This window comes from Tamandua tetradactyla, chromosome 12 (assembly GCF_023851605.1).
Source record: "Tamandua tetradactyla isolate mTamTet1 chromosome 12, mTamTet1.pri, whole genome shotgun sequence".
In the NCBI taxonomy this organism is placed as follows: domain Eukaryota; kingdom Metazoa; phylum Chordata; class Mammalia; order Pilosa; family Myrmecophagidae; genus Tamandua; species Tamandua tetradactyla.
In genome coordinates, this window is record NC_135338.1 from 65,711,499 (window position 1) to 65,726,226 (window position 14,728).

General features: G+C 35.8%; 1 protein-coding gene and 1 non-coding gene across 19 annotated transcripts in view; both read right to left on the reverse strand.

The window, feature by feature from the left end:
* Nucleotides 1–14,728, reverse strand: part of PEAK1 (pseudopodium enriched atypical kinase 1) — a 363,497-nt gene that overhangs the window by 278,112 nt on the left and 70,657 nt on the right. For 14 of the 18 annotated variants that reach the window (XM_077123660.1, XM_077123678.1, XM_077123679.1 and 11 more), the window contains one exon: nt 7,232–7,295. The exons of the other annotated variants lie outside the window; for them this stretch is intronic. The gene's annotated coding sequence lies outside the window, so the exon portion shown is untranslated. The remainder of the gene's footprint in view (nt 1–7,231; nt 7,296–14,728) is intronic. 18 annotated transcript variants of the gene reach the window in all.
* On the reverse strand, nt 820–925 carry LOC143652932 (U6 spliceosomal RNA). The gene has a single exon (XR_013160979.1). It is a non-coding gene; the product is annotated as a U6 spliceosomal RNA (small nuclear RNA).

The following is a 14,728-nucleotide window of genomic DNA, read 5'->3' on the forward strand; positions in this document are numbered from 1 at the left end:
ATAAATGGATAAATGAGAAAATAAAGATGATCTAAATAAAATGAGAAATTAAAGATGATCTAAATAAATGGATAAACATACTATGACTATAGATTGTTAAGATGTTCATTCTTCCCAAATTGACCTACGGAGTGAACAAAATGCCAAACAAAATCAGAACTAACTTTTTTTTTTGTAGAAAATGAAAAGCTGATCCTAAAATTTATATGGAAACACAAATGATGATTGCAGCCACAGCCACCATGAAAAGGAAGAAAACTGGAGAACTTAAACTACCTAACTTCAAAACTTACTACTTAAACATACAAAACTTATAAAAAAGCTACTGTAATCAAGACATTATAGTATTGGCAAAAAAGAAAAATACATCACTGGAATAGAAGAGAGAACTCAAAAGAGAGAACAGATTCATACATATCTCGTCAAATGATTCTTGACAAAGGAACCAAAGCAATTCAATGAAAAAAGGAAAGTAGTTTATTTTCAACAAGTGGTACTGCAACAACTAGATATCTTTGGAAATATATGAACCTCAACCTTTAACTCACACCACAAACAAAATTAATGTGAGATGAATTTCAGATTTAAACACAAAAATGAAAACGAAAAACTTTCTAGAAGAAAACATGAGATTATCTTTGCAACCTGGGGGTAAAAATTCCTTAAAGAGGACAAAGAAAGAAATAACCCATAAAAGGAAAAAACTGAAAACTAGATTTCATCAAAATTAAAAAGTTCTGCTCATCAAAAGACAACACTAAGAAAACGAACAGACAAACTACAAATTAGGAGAAAATATTCACAATAGTTTTTTTTTTTTTAAATATGGAACGCTTCGCGAATTTGCCTGTCATCCTTGCGCAGGGGCCATGCTAATCTTCTCTGTATCATTCCATTTTAGTATATGTGCTGCCGAAGTGAGCACTTCACAATAGTTTTATCTAATGCTGACTGGTATCCAGAATGTATAGAATATTCTTCCAATGTAATGAATAGACAAATAACTGAATTTTTTAAATTGGCAAAAGATTTTTTTTTCTTTTTTTCTTTACATGGGCAGGCACCAGGAATCGAATCCAGGTCCTCGGGCATGGCAGGCAAGCATTCTTACCTGCTGAGCCACCGTGGCCCGCCCGGCAAAAGATTTTAACAGACATTCTATAAAGGAAGACATAAAATGGCTAATAACCCCATTAAAAATTGTTCAAAATCATTAAACATCAGGAAAATGCAAATTGAAACCACAATGAGCACCTACTAAACATCCTTAGAAGGGTTAAAGAACAGCAGCAAACACTGGTGAGGATGTGGAACAACAGGAACTCTAATGCTAGTACTTTGGGAAAAAGCTTGGCATTTTCATATCAAACTAACACACATCTAACCTTTGACCAATAATTGCACTTTGAGGCATTTATTCAAGAGGATTGAAAATAAGTCTACAAAACAACTTGTGTAATAATGTTCAGAGGAGCTTTATTCATAATAGCCAAAAACTAAACAATGTATACGATCACTAACAATGAATACCACACGACTATAAAAAGTAAACAAACAAACAAAGAGAACTACCAGTAAATGCAGCAACATGAATGAATGAAACAGATGTTCTGGGTGAAAAATGCCAAAAATAAAGAGTACATACTCATTTATACAAAGTTTGAGAACAGACAAAACTGATCTAAAGTAACAGAAATCGTAACAGTGGTTGTTCTGGTGACGGAAGAAGAATGTAGAGGGAGGAGCCTAAAGGAACTTTAAGGGTAATAAAAATGATCTAAATTTTTATAGGGGAATGGATTACATGGATATATGCTTTTGTCAAAACTCACTGAACTGTATATTTAAGACTGTGCATTTTATTGTATAATTGAAAAATCACACCTCAATTTATAAAAGTTTTTAAAAATATTATAAGTAGATGCTATTTCAGATCTTTCAACCATTAAAATTTTTTAAAATACTTTTTATTATGAAATATAACATATATTCAGAAAAGTGATAAATTTCAAAGTACAATTAAACAAGTAGTTATAGAGCAAATTTCAAAGTATAGTCTGGGTTATAGTTCTACAACTTCAGTTATGTCTTTCTGGCTGTTCTAATGCACTAGAAATTAAAAAGAAATATCTATCTAATGATTCAGTAGTCATAATCATTTGTTATATCTGAACTTCTTTGTTACAACTCATCCCTCTCATCTTGATCATTCTCTCAATCTTGAGGGATATTTGGGCAATGGCCATTCTAACTTTTTCACGTTGAAAAGGGGTGTCAACACAATGGGGTAAGGGAATTCAACTGGTTGATGTTCTGGGAGAGACTGGTACCTCTAAGTTTCAAGGCTTATCTGGCATAGGAACACTGGAAGTTTTGAATACCTGAAAAACAAACTTAATAAGCAAAAATTTTATAGAGTCTTAGATACAGCCCTGGGCTTCCTTCAGGCTTTTCAAGGATATTGTCGATTGGGGTGTGGCATACTGTGGCAATTTGCAATATCTGGCTGAAGCTTGCATAACAGCAACCTCCAGAATGACCTCTCAACTCTATTTGAAATCCCTTAGCCACTGAAACCTTATTTCGTTACATTTCTTTTGTCTCTTTTGGTCAAGAAGATGTTCTACATCCCATGATGCCAGGGCTAGGTTCATCCCTGGGAGTAATGTACCACGTTGCCAAGGAGATTTACATCCCTAAAATCAACTACCAAAATTTTAAAGCCTGAAAAATACTAAGTATCGGAGAGTGTGTAAATCAACAGGATCTTCATATATAGCTAGTAGGAAGGTAAAATGGTGCAACCACTTCGGAAATAAATTTTGTATTACTTCCTAAAGTTTAATGTTCACTACCCTATGACCCAGCAATTCCATTCACAGAAACTCTTGCACATGTACTACAAGTTATGCATACAAATATTTATTGCGATACTTCAAAATACTAAATGCCTAGACACATGACTCTTAACACTCAATCCCAGAAAGAAACTGAGCATAATGTAACTAAAGGAATCACTTTCCAATATTTAAAATGTCATTATATGATAGTATTTACATATTATCCATTTGTTCAATCTGTATGCGTACAAAATAAATCCAAAATTAAGACACAGAATTAAAGCATTATGATGATTTTTGATTTTGTGGTTTTTTTAAAGGTTGAATTTAACTGATTCATTCAGCATGACATCTATGGTAGTAAATATTGGAACTCACCTAAATTATACTATATCCTTACAGAGGTATCCTGCAGCTGTAAAGATGAATGAGGTAGATCTATGTATATAGAAAGATCTTCAAGATACAAAGTTAACAAAGCAAAATACAGAATAGTAAGTTCTCATAGGTTAAAAGAAACAAATTCCATATTCATTTATATGTACATTTGATGAACAATTTAAAAATACATAAGCTGTAAGCAGTGGTTTCTTCTAAAAATAGTGACAGGGTATCTGAGACTGACTGACTTATCAGTATAAATTCTTACGTACTGTCTGAATTTCTGAACATGTACCTGCTTTATGTTTTCAGTATACATAGAAGAAGAGGAGGAAGAGGCCATCAAAAGCATTTGTTGTTTCTGGTAAGCAACCTCTGCCATGCCCCTCAGCAGGTATTTCAAACCTTTATCACTCTCCTCAAATGCCTATGTCACCTGTTGCCTCTTCCCATAACATCCCTAAACATAATATCCCCAATGACAATATTCCCAAGCCAATGACCTTGCTTTCTACTTCAGAGAATAAGGAATGTACCTATATTTCCTAATTCACAACAATAAATTTATTTCTGATGACACCCATAGGTACCTTCAGCTCTCAGAAGAAATCAAGACACACAGATCTAGAACAAGAGAAATATATACGATCACAACACACTGGAAAAGTACAATGACAGTGACAGACACAAGTTGCTGTGGTAGCTTTATGATCAACTCTATATGGGGAGTGGAAGGCAACATTCTGAGAAATGAAACTAGCATGTACAAAGGCACAAATATAAATCAGCATAGTTCGTATACATGGAATTTAAAGGATAATAGTTGAACACACAAGTTTTGAAATCAAACATTCTGATTCTATCACTTATCAACTCAATGAGGATAAAATAATAGCCTTGATCTAAAAAAACTGTTTATAGATTCAACAGAATACCTACAATGAAGCACTTAGCAAAGGGTCTGGCATATACAGAAAAATCTCAGTAAATGGTAACTCATAATCTTTCATTACAAAAATATTCAACAAACTAGGAACAGAAGGAAATTTCCTCAACTTGATAAGACAGATATGAAAAAGCCACAGCTAACATCATACTTAATGCTGACCCCAAAGATAAGGAACAAGACAAGCATGTCCACTCTTGCCATTTCTATTTAACATTGTACTAGAGGTTATAGCCAGGACAATTAGGCAAGAAAAAGAAATAAAAGCATCCAGATTGGAAAGGAAAAAATAAAACTAACTCTATTCACAGATTATATCATCTCAGATTAGAAAATCCTAAAGAATCCATTAAAAACTATTAGAATAATAAATTAGCTCAGCAAGGGTGTAGGATACAAGATCAATACACAAAAGTCAAATGTATTTCTATACATTAGCAATAAACAATTCAAAAATGAAATTAAGAAAAACAATTTCATCTAGAATAAAGCAATTAGAAATTCAACAAAAAAGTACAAGTATACTGACTACAAAATATCATTGAAATAAATTAAAACCTAAATAAATAGAAAGACATCCACTGTTCACTGATCAGAAGACTTGTTATTGTTAAAATGGCAATACTCCCCAAATTGATCTACCGATTCAATGGAATCACTGTCAAAATCTATGCTGGATTTTTTGCAGGAAATGATAAGCTGATTCAAAAACTCATATGGAAATACAAGGGACAAAGAATAGCCAAAACAATGTTGAAAAGAACAAATTTTGAGAGCTCACACTTCCCAATTTCAAAACTTGTTACAAAACTACAGTAATGAAGACACTATGATACTGATATTGATAGACACACAGATCCATGGAATAAAACTGAGAATACAGAAGTGAAACCTTCACATTAATGGTCAGTTGCTTTTGTTAAAGGGTGCCAAGATAATTCAGTGCTGATAGAACAACCAGATATCCACATGCAAAAGAATGAAATTGAAACCCTATGAATCACAGACCTAAATTTAAGATCTAAAACTATAAAATTCTTAAAGAAAATATAGAAGTAAACCTTCATGATCTCAAATTATGCAATGGTTTCTTATATCTGACGCAAAAACATAAGCAACAAATTTAAAAAATAGATAAAATTAAAAACTTTTGTACTTTAAAGGACACCATGAAGAAAGTGAAAAGACAATCCACAGAATATGAGAATGTGCATATTTCATAAAGAACTTGTCTTCCATAAATATAGAAACTCTTAAAATAAAAAGAAAAATAACTGTGCTGGTTTGAATCTATGGTAGACCCCAGAAAAGCCATGTTCTTTAATCCTCATTCAATATTGCTGGGTGGGAGCATTTTGATTGTTCCCATGGAGATGTGACCCACCCAATTGTGGGTGGTAACTTTTGATTGGATGATTTCCATGGAGATGTGTCTCCACCCATTGAAGGTGGAATTGCTTACTGCAATCCTTTAAAAGAGGAAACATTTTGGAGAGAGTCCCTTCTTAGAGCCACGAGAAAGCTACAGTAGAGCCGAGCAGAGCCACAAGGCCAAGAGAACCACTGAGTCCATGAGCCAGTGACCTTTGGAGATGAAAGAGAATGCCCCTGCAGGAGCTTCATGAAACAAGAAGCCAGGAGAGAAAGCTGGCAGACTGTGGCCATGTTTGCCACGTGCCTTTCCAGTTGAGAGAGAAATGCTGAACCCATCAGCCTTTCTTGAGTGAAGGTAACCTCTTCTTGGTGCCTTAATTTGGACATTTTTATAGCCTGGTTTAACTGGGACATTTTCTCAGACTGAGAACTGTAAACTAGCAACTTTTTAAATTCCCCTTTTAGGAGCCATCTAGTTTCTGGTATGTTGCAATTTGGCAGCTAGCAAACTAGAACAATAACTCAATTTAAAAATGGCCAATGCATTTGAATGTATACAAATTACATACAAATTACCAATGAGTTTATGAAAAGATGTTCACCATCTTGAATCGTTAGGAAAATGCAAATCAAAATGACAGAGACACCACTTATACCCATTTAGGATATCTATAATCAAAAAGGTAGATAACTAATAGGTGTTGGTGAAAATATAGAGAAATTAGAACCCTCACATGTTGCTGGTAGGAATATAAAATGACGCAGTCCCCTTGGAAAAAAAGTTTGGTAGTTCTTCAAAATGTTAAACGTGGAGTTACATATGACCAGAATGTCACTCCTAAGCATATACTCAAGAGAAATGAAAACACATATCCAAGCAAAAACTTGTACATAAATGTTCATAGCAGCACACAAATATCTGTGAACAGGTAAAGGGGGAAACAAAATGTGGTATATTCTCACAGTGGAATGGTATTTGGCCATAAAAAGGAATGAAGTACTAATACATGCTAAAACACAAATTAACTTTGAAAACATCATGCTAAGTCAAAGAAGTCAGTCACAAAAAACTGCACATTATATGATTTCATTTATATGAAACATATAGAATAGGCAAATCTATAGAGATAGAAACCAGGTTAATTGTCGCCAGAGACTGAGGGGAGGCAGGACTGTGTTATGAGTGCTAATAAGTACTGGTATCTTTTCGGAGAGATGAAAATGCTCTAAAATTAGATTGTGGTGCTAGTTGCACAACTCTGTGAATATAATAAAACCCAATGAACTGTATAATTTAGATGGATGAATTTTATGGTATGTGAATTATTTCTGAAAAAAACTGGTTTTAAAAATTTTAGCTCATGTTGGGGATTGAATTATGTCCCCCAGAAAGACATGTTCAAGTTCCAACACCCCGTCCTATAGGTATGAACTTCAACTTTTCATATGGAAAAATATTGGAAAAATTCATTCAGAAATCTTATATGACTAAAATCAGCTTGATTTCCTTCAATCAAATATTCTACAAATTAAGGTAAGCATGTTATATACGTAGCTTTATAATAACTATTTGCCTCCTATTAAAACCCCCAGAGGAAAAGAAATTTAGGTTTTCCTTAAATTTTTCAAACAACTTGTTCTAATTATAAAATTTAGTTAAAAGAGCAAATGTATTCATAAAATACCTCACCTTATATTTTCAGACAAATTCACAAAGATATGTCTACAGCATAATTTCCAGTTTAGACAGACACCTGAATTGGAAAAAGAAAAAAACACATGAGTCTATATGACTAAATCTGAGTAGAGAATTTAATTCTTTCAAAAGGAAAACCTTAACTTAATCATTTACTCCCTAAACTTTTGTCTTCGAGTTGTTCTTTAGAAATCTGAAGAAAATAAAAAATTAAGAATTTCTGCTGAATAAGAATGAAGGCCTTTAATCCTGTATAGCTTAATGTAATGCCTGGATACATCCTAGAATATACTAAGCAGATAATCAAAAAGGACTGGTAAAGTCCCTTGAGGGATAGGGGGAAAAAAAATGGAACTATTAAATGTTACTACTGGGGAAACCCCTGATACTGCCCCAAACATTAGGGACATCTAAATCAATAGGCCAAGCCCTTGACCTTGAGGCTTGCTCTTGTGAAGCTTATGTATGTAGCAGAGAATCTACAGGTACGTCCAAGAGTTACTTCTGGAGGACCTCTTTTGTTACTCAGATGTGGCCTGACTCTCTCTAAGCCCAACTCTGCAAGTGAAATCACTGCCTTCCCCACTACGTGGGACATGACATACAGGGGTAAAAGTTTCCCTGGTAGTGTGGGAGATGTCTCCCAGGGATGAGTCCAGCTCTGGCACTGTGGGATCAAGAATTCCATCCTGACCAAAAGGGGGAAAAGAAGTGTAACAAATAAGATATCAGTGGCTAAGAGAGTTAAAATAGAGTCAAGAGGCTACTCTGGAGGTCACTCTTACACAAGCTTCAGTTAGACATTACTACCTATCATAACTTGCCAACCCCCAACCAAAAGCATTCCAGCCAATCCTAAAGTACACCTACAGCAATACATAAGATTCTACAAAGGTTTCATGCACAAGGGTAACTTTTGAGAAATCTACAACTACCAGATGAGTCCCTGGAATAGATAAGTCCTGAAATCTAAAGGTGCCAGCCTCTACAGAACGTCAGCTAGTTCCATCTTCCTACCCTATAAGCCTCTCCAGAACATCAGCTAGTTCCATCTTCCTACCCCATAGTATTTTATTTTTTTTTACTTTTTTTTATTAATTAAAGAATAAAAAGAAATTAACCGAACATTTAGAAATCATTCCATTCTACATATGCAATCAGTAATTCTTAACATCATTACATAGATGCATGATCATCATGCCTTAGTACATTTGCATCGATGCAGGAAAAGAACTAGCAAAACAACAGAAAAAGATATAGAATGTTAATATAGAGAAAAAAAATAAAAATAATAATAATAGTAAAAAAAAAGAAAAGGAAAAAGAAAAAAAAGACCAACAAACAAACAGACAGACAAAAAAGAAACCTATAGCTCAGATGCAGCTTCATTCAGTGTTTTAACATGATTACTTTACACTTAGGTATTATTGTGCTGTTCATTTTTGAGTTTTTATATCTACTCCTGTTGCACAGTCTGTATCCCTTCAGCTCCAATTACCCATTATCTTACCCTGTTTCTAACTCCTGCTGGACTCTGTTACCAATGACATATTCCAAGTTTATTCTCAAATGTCGGTTCACATCAGCGGGACCATACAGTATTTGTCCTTTAGTTTTTGGCTAGACTCACTCAGCATAATGTTCTCTAGGTCCATCCATGTTATTACATGCTTCATAAGTTTATCTTGTCTTAAAGCTGCATAATATTCCATCGTATGTATATACCACAGTTTGTTTAGCCACTCGTCTGTTGATGGACATTTTGGCTGTTTCCATCTCTTTGCAATTGTAAATAATGCTGCTATAAACACTGTTGTGCAAATGTCCGTTTGTGCCTTTGCCCTTAAGTCCTTTGAGTAGATACCTAGCAATGGTATTGCTGGGTCATATGGCAATTCTATATTCAGCTTTTGGAGGAACCGCCAAACTGCCTTCCACAGTGGTTGCACCATTTGACATTCCCACCAACAGTGGATAAGTGTGCCTCTTTCTCTGCATCCTCTCCAGCACTTGTCATTTTCTGTTTTGTTGATAATGGCCATTCTGGTGGGTGTGAGATGATATCTCATTGTGGTTTTGATTTGCATTTCTTTAATGGCCAGGGACATTGAGCATCTCTTCATGTGCCTTTTGGCCATTTGTATTTCCTCTTCTGAGAGGTGTCTGTTCAAGTCTTTTTCCCATTTTGTAATTGGGTTGGCTGTCTTTTTGTTGTTGAGTTGGACAATCTCTTTATAAATTCTGGATACTAGACCTTATCTGATATGTCATTTCCAAATATTGTCTCCCATTGTGTAGGCTGTCTTTCTACTTTCTTGATGAAGTTCTTTGATGCACAAAAGTGTTTAATTTTGAGGAGCTCCCATTTATTTATTTCCTTCTTCAGTGCTCTTGCTTTAGGTTTAAGGTCCATAAAACCGCCTCCAATTGTAAGTTTCATAAGATATCTCCCTACATTTTCCTCTAACTGTTTTATGGTCTTAGACCTAATGTTTAGATCTTTGATTCATTTTGAGTTAACTTTTGTATAGGGTGTGAGATACGGGTCTTCTTTCATTCTTTTGCATATGGATATCCAGTTGTTTAGGCACCATTTACTGAAGAGACTGTTCTGTCCCAGGTGAGTTGGCTTGACTGCCTTATCAAAGATCAAATGTCCATAGATGAGAGGGTCTATATCTGAGCACTCTATTCGATTCCATTGGTCGATATATCTGTCTTTATGCCAATACCATGCTGTTTTGACCACTGTGTCTTCATAATTTGCCTTAAAATCTGGCAGCACGAGACCTCCAGCTTCGTTTTTTTCCTCAAGATGTTTTTAGCAATTCGGGGCACCCTGCCCTTCCAGATAAATTTGCTTATTGGTTTTTCTATTTCTGAAAAATAAGTTGTTGGGATTTTGATTGGTATTGCATTGAATCTGTAGATCAATTTAGGTAGGATTGACATCTTAACTATATTTAGTCTTCCAATCCATGAACACGGTATGCCCTTCCATCTATTTAGGTCTTCTGTGATTTCTTTTAGCAGTTTTTTGTAGTTTTCTTTATATAGGTTTTTTGTCTCTTTAGTTAAATTTATTCCTAGGTATTTTATTCTTTTAGTTGCAATTGTAAATGGGATTCGTTTCTTGATTTCCACCGCAGCTTGTTCATTACTAGTGTATAGAAATGCTAAGATTTTTGAATGTTGATCTTGTAACCTGCTACTTTGCTGTACTCATTTATTAGTTCTAGTAGTTTTGTTGTGGATTTTTCCGGGTTTTCGACGTATAGTATCCTATTGCCTGCAAACAGTGATAGTTTTACTTCTTCCTTTCCAATTTTGATGCCTTGTATTTCTTTTTCTTGTCTAATTGCTCTGGCTAGAACCTCCAAGATGATGTTGAATAATAGTGGTAATAATGGACATCCTTGTCTTGTTCCTGATCTTAGGGGGAAAGTTTTCAATTTTTCCCCATTGAGGATGATATTAGCTGTGGGTTTTTCATATATTCCCTCTATCATTTTAAGGAAGTTCCCTTGTATTCCTATCTTTTGAAGTGTTTTCAACAGGAAAGGATGTTGAATCTTGTCAAATGCCTTCTCTGCATCAATTGAGATGATCATGTGATTTTTCTGCTTTGATTTCTTGATATGGTGTATTACATTAATTGATTTTCTTATGTAGAACCATCCTTGCATACCTGGGATGAATCCTACTTGCTCATGATGTATAATTCTTTTAATGTGTTGTTGGATACAATTTGCTAGAATTTTATTGAGGATTTTTGCATCTATATTCATTAGAGAGATTGATGTGTAGTTTTCTTTTTTTGTAATATCTTTGCCTGGTTTTGGTATGAGGGTGATGTTGGCTTCATAGAATGAATTAGGTAGTTTTCCCTCCGCTTCGATTTTTTTAAAGAGTTTGAGGAGAGTTGGTACTAATTCTTTCTGGAATGTTTGATAGAATTCACATGTGAAGCCATCTGGTCCTGGACTTTTCTTTTTAGGAAACTTTTGAATGACTGATTCAATTTCTTTACTTGTGATTGGTTTGTTGAGGTCATCTATTTCTTCTTGAGTCAAAGTTGGTTGTTCATGTCTTTCCAGGAATCCGTCCATTTCATCTAAATTGTTGTATTTATTAGCGTAAAGTTGTTCATAGTATCCTGTTATTACCTCCTTTATTTCTGTGAGGTCAGTAGTTATGTCTCCTCTTCCATTTCTGATTTTATTTATTTGCATCCTCTCTCTTCTTCTTTTTGTCAATCTTGCTAAGGGCCCATCAATCTTATTGATTTTCTCATAGAACCAACTTCTGGTCTTATTGATTTCCTCTATTGTATTCATGTTTTCAATTTCATTTATTTCTGCTCTAATCTTTATTTCTTTCCTTTTGCTTGCTTTGGGATTAGGTTGCTGTTCTTTCTCCAGTTCTTCCAAGTGGACAGTTAATTCCTGCATTTTTGCCTTTTCTTCTTTTCTGATATAGGCATTTAGGGCAATAAATTTCCCTCTTAGCACTGCCTTTGCTGCGTCCCATAAGTTTTGATATGTTGCGTTTTCGTTTTCATTCGCCTCGAGGTATTTACTAATTTCTCTTGCAATTTCTCCTTTGACCCACTTGTTGTTTAAGAGTGTGTTGTTGAGCCTCCATGTATTTGTGAATTTTCTGGCACTCTGCCTATTATTGATTTCCAACTTCATTTCTTTATGATCGAAGAAAGTGTTGTGTATGATTTCAATCTTTTTAAATTTGTTGAGACTTGCTTTGTGACCCGGCATATGGTCTATCTTTGAGAATGATCCATGAGCACTTGAGAAAAAGGTGTATCCTACTGTTGTGGGATGTAATGTCCTATAAATGTCTGTTAAGTCTAGCTCATTTATAGTAATATTCAGATTCTCTATTTCTTTATTGATCCTCTGTCTAGATGTTCTGTCCATTGATGAGAGTGGGGAATTGAAGTCTCCAACTATTATCGTAGATGTGTCTATTTCCCTTTTCAGTGTTTGCAGTGTATTCCTCACGTATTTTGGGGCATTCCGGTTTGGTGCATAAATATTTATGATTGTTATGTCTTCTTGTTTAATTGGTCCTTTTATTAGTAGATAGTGTCCTTCTTTGTCTCTTTTAACTGTTTTACATTTGAAGTAATTTGTTGGATATTAGTATAGCTACTCCTGCTCTTTTCTGGTTGTTATTTGCATGAAATATCTTTTCCCAATCTTTCACTTTCAACCTATGTTTATTTTTGGGTCTAAGATGTGTTTCCTGTAGACAGCATATAGAAGGATCCTGTTTTTTAATCCATTCTGCCAGTCTATGTCTTTTGATTGGGGAATTCAGTCCATTAACATTTAGTGTTATTACTGTTTATATAATATTTTCCTCTAACATTTTGCCTGTTGTATTATGTACATCATATCTGATTTTCTGCCTTTCTACACTCTTCTCCATACCTCTCTCTTCTGTCTTTTTGGTTCTGACTCTAGTGCTCCCTTTAGTATTTCTTGCAGAGCTGGTCTCTTGGTCACAAATTCTCTCAGTGACTTTTTGTCTGAGAATGTTTTAATTTCTCCCTCATTTTTGAAGGACAATTTTGCTGGATATAGAAGTCTTGGTTGGCAATTTTTCTCTTTTAGTATTTTAAATATATCATCCCACTGTCTTCTAGCTTCCATGGTTTCTGCTGAGAAATCTACACATAGTCTTATTGGGTTTCCCTTGTATGTGATGGATTGTTTTTCTCTTGCTGCTTTCAAGATCCTCTCTTTCTCTTTGATCTCTGACCTTCTAACTAGTAAGTGTCTTGGAGAACGCCTATTTGGGTCTATTCTCTTTGGGGTGCGCTGCACTTCTTGGATCTGTAATTTTAGGTCTTTCATAAGAGTTGGGAAATTTTCAGTGATAATTTCTTCCATTAGTTTTTCTCCTCCTTTTCCCTTCTCTTCTCCTTCTGGGATACCCACAACACGTATATTTGTGTGCTTCATATTGTCCTTCAGTTCCCTGATCCCCTGTTCAAATTTTTCCATTCTTTTCCCTATAGTTTCTGTTTCTTTTTGGAATTCAGATGTTCCATCCTCCAAATCACTAATTCTATCTTCTGTCTCTTTAAATCTATCATTGTAGGTATCCATTGTTTTTTCCATCTTTTCTACTTTGTCCTTCACTTCCATAAGTTCTGTGATTTGTTTTTTCAGTTTTTCTATTTCTTCTTTTTGATCAGCCCATGTCTTCTTCATTTCCTCCCTCAATTTATTGATTTCGTTTTTGAAGAGGTTTTCCATTTCTGTTCGTATATTCAGCATTAGTTGTCTCAGCTCCTGTATCTCATTTGAACTATTGGCGCCGGCCGCCACAGCCCGGGATAGCATCCGTCCAAATCTCCCAGCCGGTCCCGGGGCGCCAAGCGTGGCGGGAGGGCGCCAGACGCCACGGCCCGGGGGAGTGCACCGTTCCCAGCTGGACCGGAAAGCCACGTGTTTGGAAGGGACCCCGGTCACCGTTCTCCGCGGCCTGGGGATCTCCAATCCAATTCTCCCAGCTGGTCCGGGGGGCCGCGCGTGGCGGGTGGGGGGGGCGCCAGCCGCCGCGGCTTGAGGGGACTGCCTGTCCAATTCTCCCAGCCGGCCCGGGAAGGAGGGAGGGAGGGACTCCGGCCGCCTGCCGCCCCAGCCCAGGGAAGGCTGCGCCCCTCGGCGATCTCACCGGAGCGGTTTCTCCCAGCCAGTCAGCCGTTCCAGAATGGGGTACGCTGTCTTCTTGATCTCTGTCGTGGCTCCGGGAGCTGTTCTGTATCGTTTCTACTCCCCTAGTAGCTGTTCTGGAGGAGGAACTAAGACCCGCGCGTCTTACTAAGCCGCCATCTTCTCCGGAAGTCTCCTACCCCATATTATTTTGACAACCCCTTCCAATATGAAAAAGTTAGAATGGGCATAGCTCAATTACCCCTAAAGAGTGGGACAGAAAGAACAGAGGTGATGGTGGAGTTATACAGAGAAGGCAGGGTTAAACAATGAAGCATGATTGCTGAATCATTAGATTGATATTTCTTTTAGTCTCTAGTATCTTCGAGCAGCTAGAAGTAACAACCTAAAATTGTCGAATTGTAACCCATATCAAACTGTGAAATCTATTCTACAACTAATTGCTGCACTGTGTTTTGAAATACATTGCTTTTGTTTATATATGTTATTTTTCACAAAAAAGAAAAAAAAGTCAATTGTGATGATAAAAAAAATATTTATTCCTTCTAGCCTCCAATGTTCTGGAGCAGCTAGAAGGGAAAATCTGAGATGATGGTATGGTAGCCCATGACAAACTCTGAGATCTGTCCTGTTACTACTTGTTGAAGAGTGCTTTGAAAACTATTGCCTTTTCCTTTCTTTGCTTTGTATATATGTTATATTATACAATTAAAAAGTTTTTTTAAAAAGTTAAAAAAAATTTCTGCTGAACTTTCTATTGTCTTTGATTATGTAATGTAGATGGTAATCG